Source organism: Tyto alba, unplaced genomic scaffold (genome assembly GCF_018691265.1).
Source record: "Tyto alba isolate M040663 unplaced genomic scaffold, T.alba_DEE_v4.0 Super-Scaffold_13, whole genome shotgun sequence".
Lineage (NCBI taxonomy): Eukaryota > Metazoa > Chordata > Aves > Strigiformes > Tytonidae > Tyto > Tyto alba.
In genome coordinates, this window is record NW_024881275.1 from 23,907,193 (window position 1) to 23,924,331 (window position 17,139).

Sequence of the window (17,139 nt, forward strand, 5' to 3'; positions counted from 1 at the left end):
AAGAATTTCAAAGAGAACCTCCTGGAGCAGGGGGCGGAGAGGGGAAGCATACATTTTATTTTTTGGGAGCATGGTGAGGTTTGGGCAAAGTGTGTTTGCAGTCAGTACACCCACAGTGAAAATGGGACTGAAGGCAGCCAGCCAGTCTCACGTTAGCAATACGCTGCGAGCCACCTCAGCATCTGCTTCCAGCAACGCCTGTCATCCCACCGGATGAGGCGTCTGGATTTCTTGGGGGCAAGCAGATGTGTACCTACCTCCCTGGCTCTCCAAGATAATTCTCCTTTTTCCTGCTTGTAAAGGAAAGACTAGCATGTATTTGAGAAGAACAGTAAACTACATTTTAGAAATAATGGATCTCACCTACCCCAACTGCACCAAGGTTTTTGATACATGTAAAACCAAATGTAAAAACTAGCCACAGTTAAAATAAAGGTGAGCAGAAAAACTGTACATGCGTAAGGAGTAGCTCAAAGGCAAGACGACACAGAGCAATGCTTAAAGCCAAATTGTTGGGCTGGAGACAGGTTGTTAGCAAAGCTCCCCCAAAACTAGTCTGCAACGGATATTTTTAAATGTTTTATTATTGACATTGGCACAGGAAGTGGCATCAAAACTTGCTCCCACAAATTCAAGAAGCCTCACAAGGTCAGAGGACTAAATGTAATACACAAGGAATGTGATGAACTGAGAAATGGAGCAGTAGAAACAGGGTGGAAATAAATAGCAGAACAATGTAAGGTTACTCATGTAGGAATCTTGTCACATGGAAGCAGTGAGTGGGAAGAAGCAACTCAAGCCCCTGGGCAGCCAGTCTGCAGGGCAACTGGACACTGCCAACATGAGAATGGCACAAGGAAGCAAACACTTTCCTGGGAGTTATCAAGTCATTTTACAAAAACATGGGTAAGAAAAGTAAATTTAAGAGAGTGCAGAGAAAAATACTAAGTGATGAGGGAGGGGACTAGAGGGTCTTCATATGAGAAGAGACTCAACAAGCAAGCCTTTGCTGCCTCAGCACAACAAAGGCTGGAATGACACAGCTACACTTTGTTATTATGGAGAGGAAAACACTGAAGAGGGAGAAAAATATTTATGTTAGAAGACAATACTGACAAAGAACAAATGGGTATAAACTGGTCATTTATCAATGTAGGCTGGCAACACCCATTAGAAGTTGTAAATTCAGCAACATCCTTGCCTAGCTCACTGCACGCGAAGGAACTGGTCTTAGTGGTTCAGAAATGCAATCTTGTATTCCTAAATTTCAGTACTGAAGAATACTGCGCTTATTTTCATATCTCCAAGATATTTGTATCTTTTCCTCCTGAAATAATGCAATGCCAAAGCTTTTCACAAAAGACATCATTATTTAAAGTTTTAAAATGGGGGAAACAGACACAGGTAGTGCATGACCACAAAGCAGCTTAGGTTTCTGATGCTGAACACTGATGCTGAACATTGCAACACCTCTTAGGCACTTAAGTTTTTAGAGTGAAATCACAAGGCTCCATTACACACAAGCCCTTTCAGGCATATCGAGCTAACACCCTCAAAATTAAAATCTGACTCTCTTCTGGAAATAGGTTTTTACTAATAGACTCAAACTAGACACACAAGATCAGAGTTCAGGTCCCAAAACTAATCCTTGGATTTACACTCCAAGTTATTTGAGTGCAAATAAATTACTTTAAAAAAACAACCAACCAAAAAAACCCCAAAACTTTAAACACAGAATTGGTGGCATCAATAGAAACTGACTGTATCCCTACATTCCCTTCTTGCAATTACTCAGTGGTTAACAATTGCCTTCAGGAAAGAGTCAAACTCTGGACCCTCTTGGCCAAACAGGGTTCATTCACAGCCACATACCACCTCATTCACAGCAGAATTAACCAGTAACCAATCCAAAGAAAAGCAAGGAATAGTTCACACATGGCCCACTAGCCTGAAGCTGTACCACTGCACATACACACACAAACATATTCAAGATTACTGGGGCCTGAATCTGATGAATCAAGAAAAAATTACTCTTCTCTCCCTCTCCCCATGCCGTACAAAACCACTACAGTGGGAAAGAGTGAAGAGGAAGGGAAGAGGAAGAACTCTGGCCTCCAGTACCCATTTCACATTTTACCCAGCCCAAGGAAAAATGCATGACACATGCAACACAACCCACCTTTGGCAAGTTCACTACTATGCTTCAGCCAAGCTCCCTTTTACACTTCAACTGTGTTTCTTCTTCAGAGAGTGGTCATCATACAGGGGGAGGAATGGAGGTACCCCTTTCTCTGTATTTACTTCAAGAAATAACTCTCTTAGATTACCAGAACTTTGAAATTTAATTCCCTCACTAGAAGAAGCACCTAAAATCTAAGTCTCCTACTTCCCTGACCCGTATTTCTCATCATTAAGAGGTTTCTTCTCCATCTCATAGCAAAGGTGAAACTATGACAAGAAATCTCATGCTTTACTGAATCAGCACTTTGCACGAATGTGCACATCAAAGAATTTCAAGTGGCATATAACTCCTTTACACACTAAAATCAAACTGAGAAGCCTGAATTTACACATACTATTAAGATACAGATATACATTATTCTACATGAAGAAAACTATAACAGTAACAACTGCCCAGAAATGAGGAATTCAGATACACTCTTTTTAGTCTCAAATCCCAAGAGATAGGAAAAAACTGCAATATTATCTGAAAACTTACAAATTTTTATTGATCAGGGCCTTTCTCTTTGAAATCAATAAGCATACTCAACATGCCTTCCAGAGATTTTACTTAAGAACTCAACAATTTGTGATATTAATTAAATCTCCTTATAAAAATACTTCAGACACCCATAACTATTTTTTCATCCATAAAAGCTACCACTGTTACCTGAGCATCCTATTTTTAGAAAGCAACTTTTCTAGATCATTTTAGTCTTAGTTTTTCCAGAACAGAGGTTAAGAAGAATCTAAGATATAAAACCCTACCATGTTTTTTTCAACAATAGAGACAAAGACCTGGCACTGTCTATATGTAAAGCCAGATAACATTTTTAGATAACCACATCCTATTTGTTTCAGTTTTAGAAACCTTCAACGGAAATTATTCTGGCACTCACAGTAACTGCCTGAGGGTGATTTTTTTTCCTTTTTTTGCTGTCAGCAAGTAAGTTGTACGGCTACTTCAGATGTCAAAAATCAGTGAAAAAAGGTAAAACTACTTTCTTCAGTAAGGCCCAATCCAAAAAACACCAATGTCAATCAAGGCTCCTGTTCATGTAATTGACTTTGGATTATTAAATGTGTTGAAAGTAGTAAATCAGATGTTCAACTCTCTAACAAGCAAACAGAATTTAGCATTCTACTACCACCACCAGTAAACAGATGGGCTCCTGAGATCTGTAACTGAAGATTTTCACAATGTAGTTTATCTTCTTGATAGAACAATTCGTAATCACTGTATCTAAAGTTCATGCACATCATAAGCAATCCAGGAGGTTCCTGGAATGCACTGATGATAACTTCCTTCTCCAAGTGATAGTGGAGCCAACAAGGAAATGTGCTATGTTGGACCTTGTTCTCACCAACAAGGTAGGCCTCATCGGGAGTGTGAAGCTCAAGGGCAGCCTTAGTTACAGTGACCATGAAATGGTGGAGTTCAAGACCCTTAAGACAGCAAACAGGGTACACAGCAAGCTCGCTCACCTTGGACTTCAGGAAAGCAAACTCTGGCCTGTTCAGGGAACTACTTGGCAGGGTATCATGGGATAAATCCCTGGAGGAAAGAGGGGCCCAAGAAAGCCAGTTGATATTCAAGGATCACCTCCTCCAAGCCTAGGAGCAATGTGTCCCAACAAAGAGGAAGTCAGGTGAGAATGCCAGGAGGCCTGCATGGGTGAACAAGGAGCTCCTAGACAAGCTCAAACACAGAAAAGAAGCCCACAGAGGGTGGAAGCAAGGACAGATAGCCTGGGAGGAATGTAGAGAAACTGTCTGGGTAGCCAGGGATCAGGTTAGTAAGGCCGAAGCCCTGAGAGAATTAAATCTGGCCAGGGACATCAAGGTCAAGAAGAAAAGCTTCTATAGGTATGTCGGCGATAAAAGGAAAACTAGGGAAAATGTGGGCTCTCTGTGGAAGGAGGAGGGAGATTTGTTTACCTGGGATATGGAGAAGGCTGAGCTACTCAGTGACTTTTTTGCTTCGGTCTTCACCAGCAAGTGCTCCAGCCATACCATCCAAGATATAGAAAGAAGAACTGCCCACTGTTGGGGAAGATCAGGTTCAAGACCATCTAAGGAACCTGAAGGTGCACAAGTCCATGGGATCTGATAGGATACAGCTGTGGGTCCTGAGGGAACTGACAGATGAACTGGCTAAGCTACTATCCATCATATTTGAGAAGTCATGGCCGTCCGGCCCCCTGGAAAAGGGGAAACATAACCCCCATTTTTAAAAAGGAAAAAAAGAAGACCCGGGAACTACAGGCCACTTAGTCTCACCTCTGTGCCTGGCAAGATCATGGAGCAGATCCTCCTGGAAACTATGCTAGGGCACACAGAAAATAAGGAGGTGACTGGTGACAGCCAGCATGGCTTCACTAAGGGCAAATCATGCCTAACAAATTTGGTGGCCTTCTATGATGGGGTTACAGCATTGGTGGATAAAGGAAGAGCAACTGCTATCATCTACCTGGACTTGTGCAAAGCTTCTGAAACTGTCCCACATGACATCCTTGTCTCTAAATTGGAGAGACATGGATTCAATGGACAGACCACTGAGTGGATAAGGAATTGACTGGAAGGTTGCAAAGAGTTGCGGTCAACAGCTTGACATCCAAGTGGAGAGCAGTGACAACTGGCATTCCCCAGGGGTCAGTACTGGGACCAGTGCTGTTCAACATCTCTGTTGGCAACATGGACAGTGGGACTGAGTGCACCCTCAGCAAGCTCGGAGACACCACCAAGCTGTGTGGTGTGGTTGACACACTGGAGGGAAGGAATGCCATCCAGAGGGACCCGGATAGGCTTCAGACCTCATGAAGTTCAACAAGGCCAGGTGCAAGGTCTCGCACACGGGTCAAGGCAATCACAAGCACAAATACAGGCTTGGATATGAGTGGATTGAGAGCAGCTCTATGGAGAAGGACTTGGGGGTATTAATGGATGGAAAACTGACAGTGAGCCAGCAATGTGCACTCACAGCCCAGAAGGCCCACCATATCCTGGGCTGCACGAAGAAGTGTGGCCAGTAGGTTGAGGAAGGGGATTGTCCCCCTCTACTCCACTATCATAAGACGCCACCTGGAGTGCTGTGGCCCCAGTATAAGGACAGACATGCTCAAGCAGGACCAGAGGAGGCTACGAGGATGATCAGGGGGCTGGAGCACCTCCCTTATGAGGACAGGCTGAGAAAGCTGGGGTTGTTCAGCCTGGAGAAAAGGCGGCTCTGGGGAGACCTTATTGCAGCTTTCCAGTACTTAGAGGGGGCCTACGGGAAAGATGGGGAGGGATTCTTTATCAGGGAGTGTCGTGATAGGATGAGGGTAACAGTTTTAAAGTGAATTTAAGATTTAGATTAGCTGTAAGGAAGAAATTCTTTACTGTGAGCTGGTGAGACACTGGACCAAGTTGCCCGGAGAAGCTGTGGCTGCCCCCTCCCCGGCAGTGTCCAAGGCCAGGTTGGACAGGGCTTGGAACAACCTGGTCTGGTGGAAGGTGTCCCTGCCCATGGCAGCGGGGGTGGAACTAGATGATCTTTAAGGTCCCTTCCAACCCAAGCCAATCTATGACCTAGATTATCATTTATTAAGTTTGGAAGGGGCCATCAATTCTGATTTCTTTCTACATCCACAAATTTTATCCAACTCTTCAGTGCTGAGCCTGATATCCTTATTATTCTTTACCATTCGGTCAACTGTTGTCATTCACTCCCATGTGACTAATGGAGAATTGTTTCTTCGAGAGCATATCACACAGAATTCAGGAAAAAATAGGCATACTGTAATGAGATTTTTCCAATTAGTTTAGCTTAAATGCATTTAAAACCAGGCTTTTTGAAGCACTAGGTCTAGGGGTTCTGTCTCAGAAGCAGTTAGTGCTAATGCTGGGACGGCTGGGAGGGCTGCACCAGTGCCTGCCTCCAGCTGTCTGCCCTACCCATGTCCGCAAGGTTCCCACCCAGGGAAGAGAGAAGGGCCCAGCTGCTCAAGTGGCAGCTGCCTAAACCACTGCAGATTACTGCCTGTCTACCAAGGTAATCTGAAATAGGTGCTGGTTTAATTTACTGTGCTGAGCCACTAACCACAATGGTTCAGCTGCTGTTACATGGCTGTTTCCAGAACAGGGGCAAGGCTGACACACAGGGGCAAAAAATCCACCACAGCTGTTGTAAGGTAAGCCAGCCCCACTTACTAACTTCAGCCGTAAATAGACCATTTTCATATAGTTACCTTTATCAATACACTCAAGAGACTAAAGCCAGGGGGTTTTTGGCTGTTCTTATTTTGAACCATGCCAATTTGCATTAATTCAACTTCTCTGTTGAATGAATCCTGTGTCCAATTTTCTATTACTTTGTCTGAACCTTGTCTTCAGGTTAAATCATTTATATGCAAATATCCTCCTGCTAGTCCTTTATCAACTCTGGCAAAATATCAGCACTCTAAGCCTTGCGTTTATCAAAAATGTGTATCAGTGGGCCACAGACTGTCTTACCCATTTTAGTTAGGAGCAAGCTTTCCCAGTTTGCCAGTTTAAAAATGTTTACCATTCACAGGCATTGTTTAATACTCTCCTACTCACCAAAAAATATTCCACCAGCCTCAGATCATAAAAGCCTATTATCCTGATTCTTTCTAGACAGAGCAGAAAAATTGTATTTCTGCGTTCTCCAGCATTACACTGAACAACTATGTTATTTCTACCTGGTGATAAGCCTATGCTTTATTAAAATGGCTTTTGTTGCCAGCACGCTTAATCCTCCTATTCCTACCTGCATTTAAGAACAACCCCCAAACTTCTAGTGACAGCTAGAAGAGAGGTTATTTTGTTTGGATTTTCCTCATCTGGGCTATGTGGGCGCAGAAACACAACAATAAATCTGAAAGTGCTGTCCGGCTTTGGGTGTGGCTGAAGAGTATTAAGAAAATACTCCACACAGAGTGACAATTGCCCATGAGTGGAACAGCAGACCTAGTACCTTCTGTTAGTGTTTTCACTCATTCTGCTTTAGCATGCTCAGGTCATCAGAGTGTTGGAGGAAGGAGTACAAAACAACCACCACAGAAAACTGCTTTTCGTGTTCTTGTTTTAGGAACAAGGGCTTTGATATCAGAAAGTGAATTGCAAGTTACATAACAGTACTCCTTTTAATAAATCTGAAGAAGATGACATTGAAAAAAAATGACTACAAATTGTATCAAATTATAACCTCTAGATTTGGTACCCTCTGAATTGCTGGGTTTTTCAGTTGTGTAGAAAAAACAAGGGCCAGCTGTTACTATTATCAGTTATCCTTCTACAGTGTGTGAAAGGGTGAGTCTGTCTGAAAGGAGGCCACACAATTTTCTCTAAACCTCAGTTGCATCTGGAGGATTTTCTGAAGTTTTTCTATCCACTTCTACATGAAGGTTATTTATGTGGACAAAAGACTAAAACACTGAAGTGTTACTATACCTGATCTTCCTAAATCCTTTTGACTGGGTGGGTAGAGTGAAGAGTTTTCTGGGGGTTTTTTGTTTGGTCATTTTTTTTGTTTGGTTGGTTGGGTTTTGTTTGTTTGTTTGGGTGGGTTTTTTTTGCTTTGTTTTGTTTTTTTTTGTTTTTGTTTTTCCATAAATTAATTCATAACTTGACAAAAGCTTTCAATCCATTGTTCTATTTTGGGATACTTCCTTAAATTCAACACTTGGCCTGTACTCACCAACCATAAGCAGAACCATCGTCTGTTCTTCCTAACCAAAACATAACTTAGCTGATGAAATAAGTGATCCACGTTCTCCACATTCCTTAAAAGACCAGGAGGAGAAGGAAACAGAAGGTGATGGTCTTAACTCCTGGCTTGCACTACTCATTAATGATCAAGTATGGTGGGGGTTAAGAGTGTGTGTGTGTGAGAAACATAAATGAGGCCGTGTTTAGAATTTTACTAATGGTACCAATCAAAAAAACATTCCTATTAACAAAAAAAAAAAAGAGTAAAATCAAGAAGCCATACATTTCAGACTATGAACAGTCAAGTTCAGCTTTTATTACACTGCCAAGAAAAAAGCCCCACTTCTTCCTTTATAATTCTGGGTTGGGAAGTTCCTTAGCTGGTTAGTCATGCTGCATTCAGAATACAACTGTGAAAATACGAAACATGATTTGCATTTAAATACTATATTGAACACAAAGCAGTCCAGACATCATTTGAATCATAACTTATATTGGACCAGAGATGATTCACAAGCCTGAACACTCATTCTTCATGATGATCATCTCTGCTATTCATGGCTAATTGTGTATGCCCTCACTGCATGACTTGCTCCTGTTTATTTTTATATTTCTCATAATCTTTTAAGGATTCAATTCCAGAAAGTTTAAGCTATTATGAAGTCTGAGACAGGCTTTTATTGTCCTGTTTTAATTAAAATCACAAATTAATCCCAAAACCATTAACATTAAATAAATCAGCTTTAATTAAAAAAAAAAAAAAAGAAGAAAAAAAGAACAATTATTATTTTAAAATAATGATGTATTTCCCCATATTGAGTGACCTATCAGGGTCATCCTCAGGGTTCCCTTCAGCACTTACAGGGAAGAGAAGACCACTGTCTTGCAGGAAATGTATCAGCATCTGTTCACACAGGTCCTGCATGATTTTGGAAAATCACCAGTGGAGACCTGGTCTTCACTGACACTAACTATCACAGAATACCATTAACAGTATATCCTATTTTAAATAGGATTTCATTACGTTGATGAAAATATAATTAATCATGTTTCATCAACATTTTACCAACTGAATTAAGACGCATACTGAAATCCAACATAAGAATTTAGAGACCAAAGGAACCGACTTTAGTCACAGGCATTTCCAACTTACGAGGTATTATTCTATGCTGATGATACATTAATAATGTACTGTGACAACATACATCAGAACATTTATCATAACCAATTATTTTGTATAAATGTTTTGGCAAGTATCATGATAGCATCTGAGGGATGATGTTTAGGAAAGGCTGCACTCATAAACAATTTAAAGTATTATATTTAAAAGTGGTCTTTTATTCAAGCTGGCATTTTTAAGAGTGCGACTACAGTTTCTTAACGGAACAACTCCACTTGTTACACAAAACAATACTGTTTCTTTTTAAGACTTAAAAAGGTACAGGAAGAAGCATCACCATAATCATCATCATAATCACTACTGTGCTTTTGTCACTCTCTTTCCGTTCAGAAAAAAGTGGTGAAAGCACCTCTGCGTCTACTGTATCTTCTAATATTTAAGCGACTGTAACGAACATTCAAAACGTTACAGCTGAAACATCTAGTATCACCAATTTACCTTTTGAAACCAATTACTCCAAATAGTATGTCCTCAACTGATTTTTTTAAAATTCAGCATCATCCAAAGCCTCTCTTACTGATAGACAGGAAATCCATGATTCTAAAAATAATGGTATGTACAGAAAATGTTTGGAGGGGATGTTTACTATAAAGTAGAAATTTAAACTCAATTAGTTACACTGATCAAACGTTTTTTGTGCATCATTGTACTTAACAGATCTGAGAAGGAGAAAAAAAAAATATTTTACCAGTTACTTCAAGTCTCCTTAAAAATACAAGAGTCTGGTTCCAGGGAACTACTTTCAGTACATATGTTTACTTGTATTTTCAAAGAACTGTAATTTTGACAAAATAGATTTATGACTATTAACTGTATTAGAAGAGAAAGATTTGCTAAACAGTAGAGTAGAAAGAACATTAAAGGAGTACCTTCAACAGGACAGCAGAGGAGAATAGTATTTAAAAATGGAAATGGATCTATACTGTATTATTCATGCATGCACAGTAATTTACTGAAAAGACTTCTGTGCAAACCAAGGAGCTGAATGTTTCTTGTTACGCCTTTAAAAGGCATCTCTCAGTGTGTGACTATCCAAATCAAGTCAAAACTGGGCTCCACTGATCCCTTGAAGAAAATCCTATCAAATGAAAAACGCTCCTTACAGCTCATAACCAGGGTCTTCCGTGTAAGTCAACAGGAAGAATTTTAAATCTGGACCCAAACAAGTAGGATGCAATAATTTGGCAGCATATGTGCCTTCCAAAAATCACTACACCTTTCTGCAAAAGGAGCCTTCTGCTGGCAATGACCTAATTACTAGAATAAAAGCTGCGTATCTGACAAAGGGAGAGAAAGGACCCACTGCTTCATACATAATTTATTAAGATTTCCCACAGCAGTGAGGTTAAGTCGCGGACCCAAGCATCTCTTTGTGATGTTAAATAAATTTGCAAGAAGTCAGCGGATCCCAGGGCGCGCTGAAGGCGCAGCGCGCCCCCCCGAGCCCTCCTCGCCCGACCCCCCGCCGCCCGCCCGCGGCTCGCCCTGCCCGGCGACCGGGACGCGCTGCGGCAGCGGAGCCACCGCCGCCCCCGCCGCTAACAAAGCCGGGATGGTGCCACCCGCGGGCAGCGCCTCGACGCCCCCCGAAGGGCACCTCCGCACGCCGGGCAAGGGTTGCCCGCACGCCTGCCTCCCCTCCTCCTCCTCCTCCTCCTCCTCCTCCCAGCGCCGGAGCCCGCGCTGCGGGGCGCACGGCCGCGCCAGGGCTCCGCGGCGGCTTTGTGCCTCCCGTCGGCGGAGGGGCGGGCTGCGGCTCGGTCCCGCCCGTCTCCCCGGGCGTGGGGCTTTCCCCCCGCTCCGCGCCGACAGCCCTTTCTCGCAGTCCGGTGGGGTTTTGGTTTTTTGGGTGTTTTTTTTTTTTTTTTTTAGCCACAAAAGCCGCTTTCTTCTCCCTTCCCGGCGGCGCCGCCGCCTCCCTGTCACAGGCGCAGGGAGCCGCCCCGCCGTGCCCGCCGCTGCTGCGCGGGTGCGGCGGCCCCGGGGAGCCGCCGCCGCCGCCACACTCACCCCATGGCCGCGGCCGCCGCGCCTCCATCCCGCCGCCAGCGCCCGGCCCGGCCGGCCCCGCCCGCGCCCACCGGCTGCGCCAGCGCCGCGGCCAATACTGCCCCGCCGGTCACGTGCGGACCGGCGCGGCGGCGCAGCCAATGGGGCGGCGCTCCCCGCGGAAAGCGCCCGCCCCCTCCGCGGGGAGCAGCTGCGCCTCCGCCCCGCCCCGGGCCAGGCCGGGCGCTGCGGCCAGGCCGGGCGCTGCGGCCAGGCCGGGCGCTGCGGCCAGGCCGGGCGCTGCGGCCAGGCCGGGCGCTGCGGCCAGGCCGGGCGCTGCGGCCAGGCCGGGCGCTGCGGCCAGGCCGGGCGCTGCGGCCAGGCCGGGCGCTGCGGCCAGGCCGGGCGCTGCGGCCATCGGCACCAGCACCGGCCGGGAAGTGGGGAGAGAAAGGGAGGGAGACGGGCCTTCGAACAGCGCCTGACCACCGCCCGCAGCGGCCAGCCAAGGGGAGGGAGACAAGGCGAGCCCCGACGCAGCTCCGTGCGAGGACGCCGTCCTCCCGCGGGACAGCGCTGCGGCCGCGCACGCCGCTGAAGGCCCGAGCCCTCCAAAACCTGGTACCAGCTACTGCGCACGGGTGACGTAAAACACAATATGGTTTCTGTCCCTGCTGCCGGGCTTACGTGCCCGCGGTTGTGTAGGTTCGAAGCCACCGAGAAGGCGGGCAGGAACATATTCCTCGGTGCAGTAGCACTCCCAGCTCTATGTTCCAGCACCGGTACTCTATAGCCATCGGCCAGAGGCTTAACGCCCTCTGCAGAAATTGGCTCGTAGGCATCCGCATCACTTCAGGTGTGATGGCTGTCATTCATTCTCCTTTCTGTAAAAGTACCCAAGGACTACATGTCGCATAAGACTACAGTCTTTTGCATTTATATTAAGGATAATACTTTGGTTTTGTATAGAAATGAACTGAGGTTCTACATGTACCAGAATTAAAGCTAATACAGTTAATCTAATTTTTAAAGAAATACAGAGAGACACTGCTTATGACGAAGGCAACTAAGCATATCCTTTAAGGTTCTCTCATACTTACTGGAGGTTCAGTAAAATACTGCTTTTGTGTGCTTTTTAGATGTAAAGTTGTCACTACTGCTTGGTAGTTTAGTAACATCAAGTATATATACACTTAAGCTATACCAAATTAGAACAGTGATTAGCAGTTTAGTGGTGAGTTGGAAAAAAAATCCAAAAAGACCGATGAATAGACAATTAATGAAACTATTATTTCCTTCCCAGAACTGATCTCTCTCCAAGGATAAGGATGTAACAACATATCCGTGAAAACTAAACCCAACAGAAGCACACTACTGAATACAAGAGACATCAGGAATTAAGCCATATTTCAGCTGTTTGAGTTTGTAGCCTGCATTTTCTCTTTAAGAAAAAAGGTTATACTGATAACAGGTACTACGGGGATGTTGTTTTAAAAAAATACAGCTCTAATATAAAAGGCAGCTTTATAGAAACAGCACAATATTAAGTCTTTTTAATCCTCTGCAAGAAGTATTCAAGAATAAATCTATGGGCAGTGCAGTCCATCTCAGCAGAATAGTGTGTGATAGTAGACATCTGAAAAAGTGCAACTGTTTCTCAGCTAGAGCAAATAAATGCCCCTGCCCATGGCACTTCACAAGGATGGAGTTACATGCTTATACAAGTGGACATCAGGGTAGATAGCTCATTAAAAACATATATCCTTACATGCCTAAGGAAATTTCATTCTTCCTATAATAATTTATTTGATTTTTATAAAACCAGGCTCACATTACTTCGTGGTTTGGACCAGATGAAACTAGAAGGCACTACAGGCTTGAGTATGCATGTGAGCAATTGCACCAGATACTTAGATACTACTACTTTAGTTTCAGCTGTTTTCTCATGGATCCTTTCTTCAGTCATAGAAGGCAATACCACACTCTCAGAAAAGACGTTCTTTACCAGACAACCTTTCAAACATCTTCACGATTAAGGAGATGCATAACATTATGTCATCTGCTACCTCCAGCCCAGTGTCACCAAAATCCTCTGACTTCATCAGTATGGCTAGCTACAGAGGTCCTATCACTTAAGCTGTTAGGGTAAACTATTTTAAACAGAAGTTAAGTGGGCCAGTATTCAAGGGCAAATGTTTTGGGCTATATGTTTTTTTTTTTTTCCTACAAAGCTTGTATTAATTACAGCAATAGTTGACATCCCTCTTGTTTCTGATCCACTCAGTTTTATTTCACAGAGAACTGAGTTCATACTCACTCAGCTGTAACAGACTATCACATTACTCTTCACAACTTTGGAGTTTAGAACCTAGCTAGGCAATATATCTAAAGCCATCTTACTATCTTACTGACAGAAGCCACTGTTCCTCCCCTCAGAAAAGCAAACCAAAATGCTCCCAGTTGTTACTGTGTAGCTCTCTCTGTATTAGCATAAATGTATACTCAAGTAAGTACAAACATAGCTCAACACCTACATTATCAGCTGGCAAGTTGTCGCAATATGAGTTGTGGCTTATATACCCATTGGGTTAACCCAGTGATGGTTTTAAATCGTGTTCAGAAGTTGCAAGTGCAACATAGTCTGGAATCACTGATTTAAGTGTGCAAAGACAATACCAGATAACTGATGCCAAAGAAAGTGACAGAGAAACTGAAATCCTATATGCTTTAATGCTAAACTGAATACTTTAAAGAGAAAAACTAAGCCTGAGAAGTACAGCTAATTTTCTAGAATCCAAAATGGTAATATCAAAGGCTACATAATGTATTCCATTCGTTTATACATTATAGTGCGTTCTCAGCAATGCTTGCTCTGTGAAAAGATTCTTGATAGTCCTGGCACTGGTTAGTCCTTTCTGAGCCTGGTAGTCACAAGCTGTGCGAGTAAATTCAGTGCTGATGAGCAGTGTTAGATTCACTGCTCTATAGCCTGAAGTCCCATATTTATTTGCAGAACAAACAGAGCACAAGCAACAGCACAAATTCTCTAATACTTTCTGCCAAGATGACAGCTGAGTGGGAGGCAGAAAGCATTCCCTCCTTCCTCATAGTAATGTCTATTCTGATTTCATAAAAATTCTTGGCTGTATTTTGTGTCTGTGTCACACACACCTGCCTCTGAAGCAAAATCCAATATTACATGAAATTCAGTTTAATAAACAGCATGTTATTAGTAATAAGATAACCTTTCTTATACTGTATCTTCCAGTAGTGTTAAAGCATTGATACACAGCCTAACAGGTGAATGGTATTGTGACACACACTCTTGTTTTCCTTCAGAACTGCTTTCTGTGCACAGTACTAGATTCTGCTAATAGAACTGATAACAATGAATCAGTATTTGAATAAAAAAGGTCAGGCTCTCAGGAAAAAATAAAACAGAAATGGAATTGTACAGAGGAAAGCCTTGCTTATTTTTGGTTAGTTATCTTCTATCTGGCAGAAGGAAAAAGACAGCTTTTCATACTTTGAAAGATACCATTACCAAGACGGATCTAGCAATACCTGCTCCATATTACTTTAAAAAAAAAAAAAAACAAAACAAAACAAAAAACAACCTCCTCTAAAATCTATTACAAGAACGAAGTCTCTGCATCTAAGCTACCAAAACTCAGGGACACAAAATTTTGGTATTGAAAAGTAGATCAGATTATCAGATTCAGTATTCAAAACAAAACTGCTCCTTATTATTTCGGACAAGATCCCTGCAGTCTACCCAGCACAGCATTCTCAAACAGCCAAATGGGAATTTGGCTTCAGGAAAGCAACTGGCAATTTTTTCATCAAATATTTGATGTAATCCATGCACCAATTATGTTCCAACTTCTTACTGCTTTTATAAAACTCCAGTCTGAGACCAAATACAATTCTAATAACCCTGTTTCCCCTCATTACTAAACAGTGCTAAATAGAAGCTCTGAGCCAATTAAGATCCGTATTTTTTAAAATGTAAAGGACATTCCCCAAAATATCTGCACTTCATAAAATCAAGACTATTACAACACAAGATGCATGAGGTTTTCTATTCATAGATAACTAGCTCAAAAATGGGACAGTTCTCTGCCTTCACAACCTCACCTGCTTCAGCACTACCCTTTTCCCTAGCAGCTTTTCACTATTTAATATATTTAAAGTGATTGAGATTTCATTATTAGTCATTGTACATGCACAGTGCTACCTCGCTCAGAGACTCTGGGCAGGGAGTGGGTTGGATAATGAGTTACATTCTCTCTCTGTTGCCAGGCTCTATGGTTGGAATTACTCACAAATGTGAAATGTAGCATTGCCAACTTAAGAGATCTTGACTTCTGAACTTCACTTGTAAATCAATGTGTAAAAATTGTATTCATATCAGGCTGCACATTTTAGAAAGGTGTTATAAACAGATTTTAATAACAAAATAAATTCCAAATATTTTACATTTTACATAGATGCAATTTCATCTTAACACAGGACTTGGTATTTTAGCAGCTGCTATAACCAAAGATTGTATCCTGCCTTTCAACTTTATTTTAAAAATCAGTGAAGCTGAACATGCTCTGCTTCTCATTTATTTGGAAGTTGTGAAGTTACTTTCACCTCTCTCACTACCACACACAGACAGTGTATTGTTTCCTCTGAGACTTGTCCTTACCATGTGACTAGGATCAGTGATAGTTTGTATATACACACATTAGTAATACTTATAACCTGCTCCCATCAGAATTACTATCAGTGTTTTGACCATGAAAAACTGTATTCCTACTTGGCCCATCAAGATTCTCTCAGAACTGTTGCATATTATTTACCCAGATGACCTCCAACTATGAGCATTAGAGAGATCATCAGAAAAAGAGGTTTCCTGAGGATCAAGAAACTAAAGGACCACATTTCTCATACAGATGCAGAAAGAATAGAGAACTCTGTCACTGTTCCTAATGCATCATCCACAACACACAGTCAACTCTTCTGACAATAGTTCTACAAAAATATACAGAAAATTTCCATACTGAGACTACAGAATCAGAAATCAAGTTGTTTTAAGATTTTCTATTACACTAATATACCAAAATTCCACTTTTTTTTTTTTCCTCCAGAAGGCTGCGCTACATATTTCTGAACTTGAGATTTTTCCACATGCAATGAAAAGATCTTTCTTAACAGTCAGTTAACTACTGGAAAGTCATGTAACAAATGAGAATAGCAGAAAAATGCATGCTGTTTAATTACTTCGTAAGTCAAGAGGTACAGAAATCTATCACCTGCTCTTGAAATCCTTTACTATCCAACACACACTCTCATTTTCTGCCAATTCCTTAGTTTTGTCCAGAAGTACTGTGCTCTCTGGGGCATCTCCCACTCATTCTTTCTTCCCTCTCCATAAGTTTTTCCATCTGGATGCAGGTTTCTTGCTACAACTTAAAGAAATGAAGACTCAAAGAGAAGGACTGCTTCCTTCCTCACATCTGTTAGATATACTATGGAACCATGGACCAATCTGTAATAGTAATTACATATGTTCTGAAAACAGTACAACAATAACAAAAAGAATTTGCATAGCAAACTCCACAATTCATTTACCCATTCTTCTCTCACTGCTATGTAATAAAGCCCACCTGACACAACTTTGTGTCCCATTACTTATGGTTCCTCATCCTCTAATTGAGAGCATAACAGTATCCTGGTATTGTATTGCTTTGTTTCCTCTTCTGCAGCTTTCAGGCTTGCTACGTAGTTTACTGTATCTGTGTTTACTGTAATTACCACCTCTTACTTCAGCCATGCTGTGTGTTTTCTTTCCCTTATATCCCGCTGCACACTGTATATTCATCCTTCCTTTTATTTACCTTTCTTTTCCACCTCATCTTAATACTATGCCAAAGCATGACAGTTACTAGCGCTCACTTCTAATGAAGTTTGTAATTTAGAATACAAGCCTTTATCAGAAATATTCCTGCTCAGGTGTCAACAAACTGAGCTGTTACTTAATCTGGGCCTCA

At 42.4% G+C, this 17,139-nt stretch overlaps 1 protein-coding gene across 5 annotated transcripts in view; it reads right to left on the reverse strand.

The window, feature by feature from the left end:
* Window positions 1–17,139, reverse strand: part of APC (APC regulator of WNT signaling pathway) — a 97,363-nt gene that overhangs the window by 65,284 nt on the left and 14,940 nt on the right. The window contains exon 1 of one of the 5 annotated variants that reach the window (XM_032984082.2): window positions 11,123–11,173. The exons of the other annotated variants lie outside the window; for them this stretch is intronic. The gene's annotated coding sequence lies outside the window, so the exon portion shown is untranslated. Of the gene's footprint in view, window positions 1–11,122; window positions 11,174–17,139 lie in introns of those variants that run through there. 5 annotated transcript variants of the gene reach the window in all.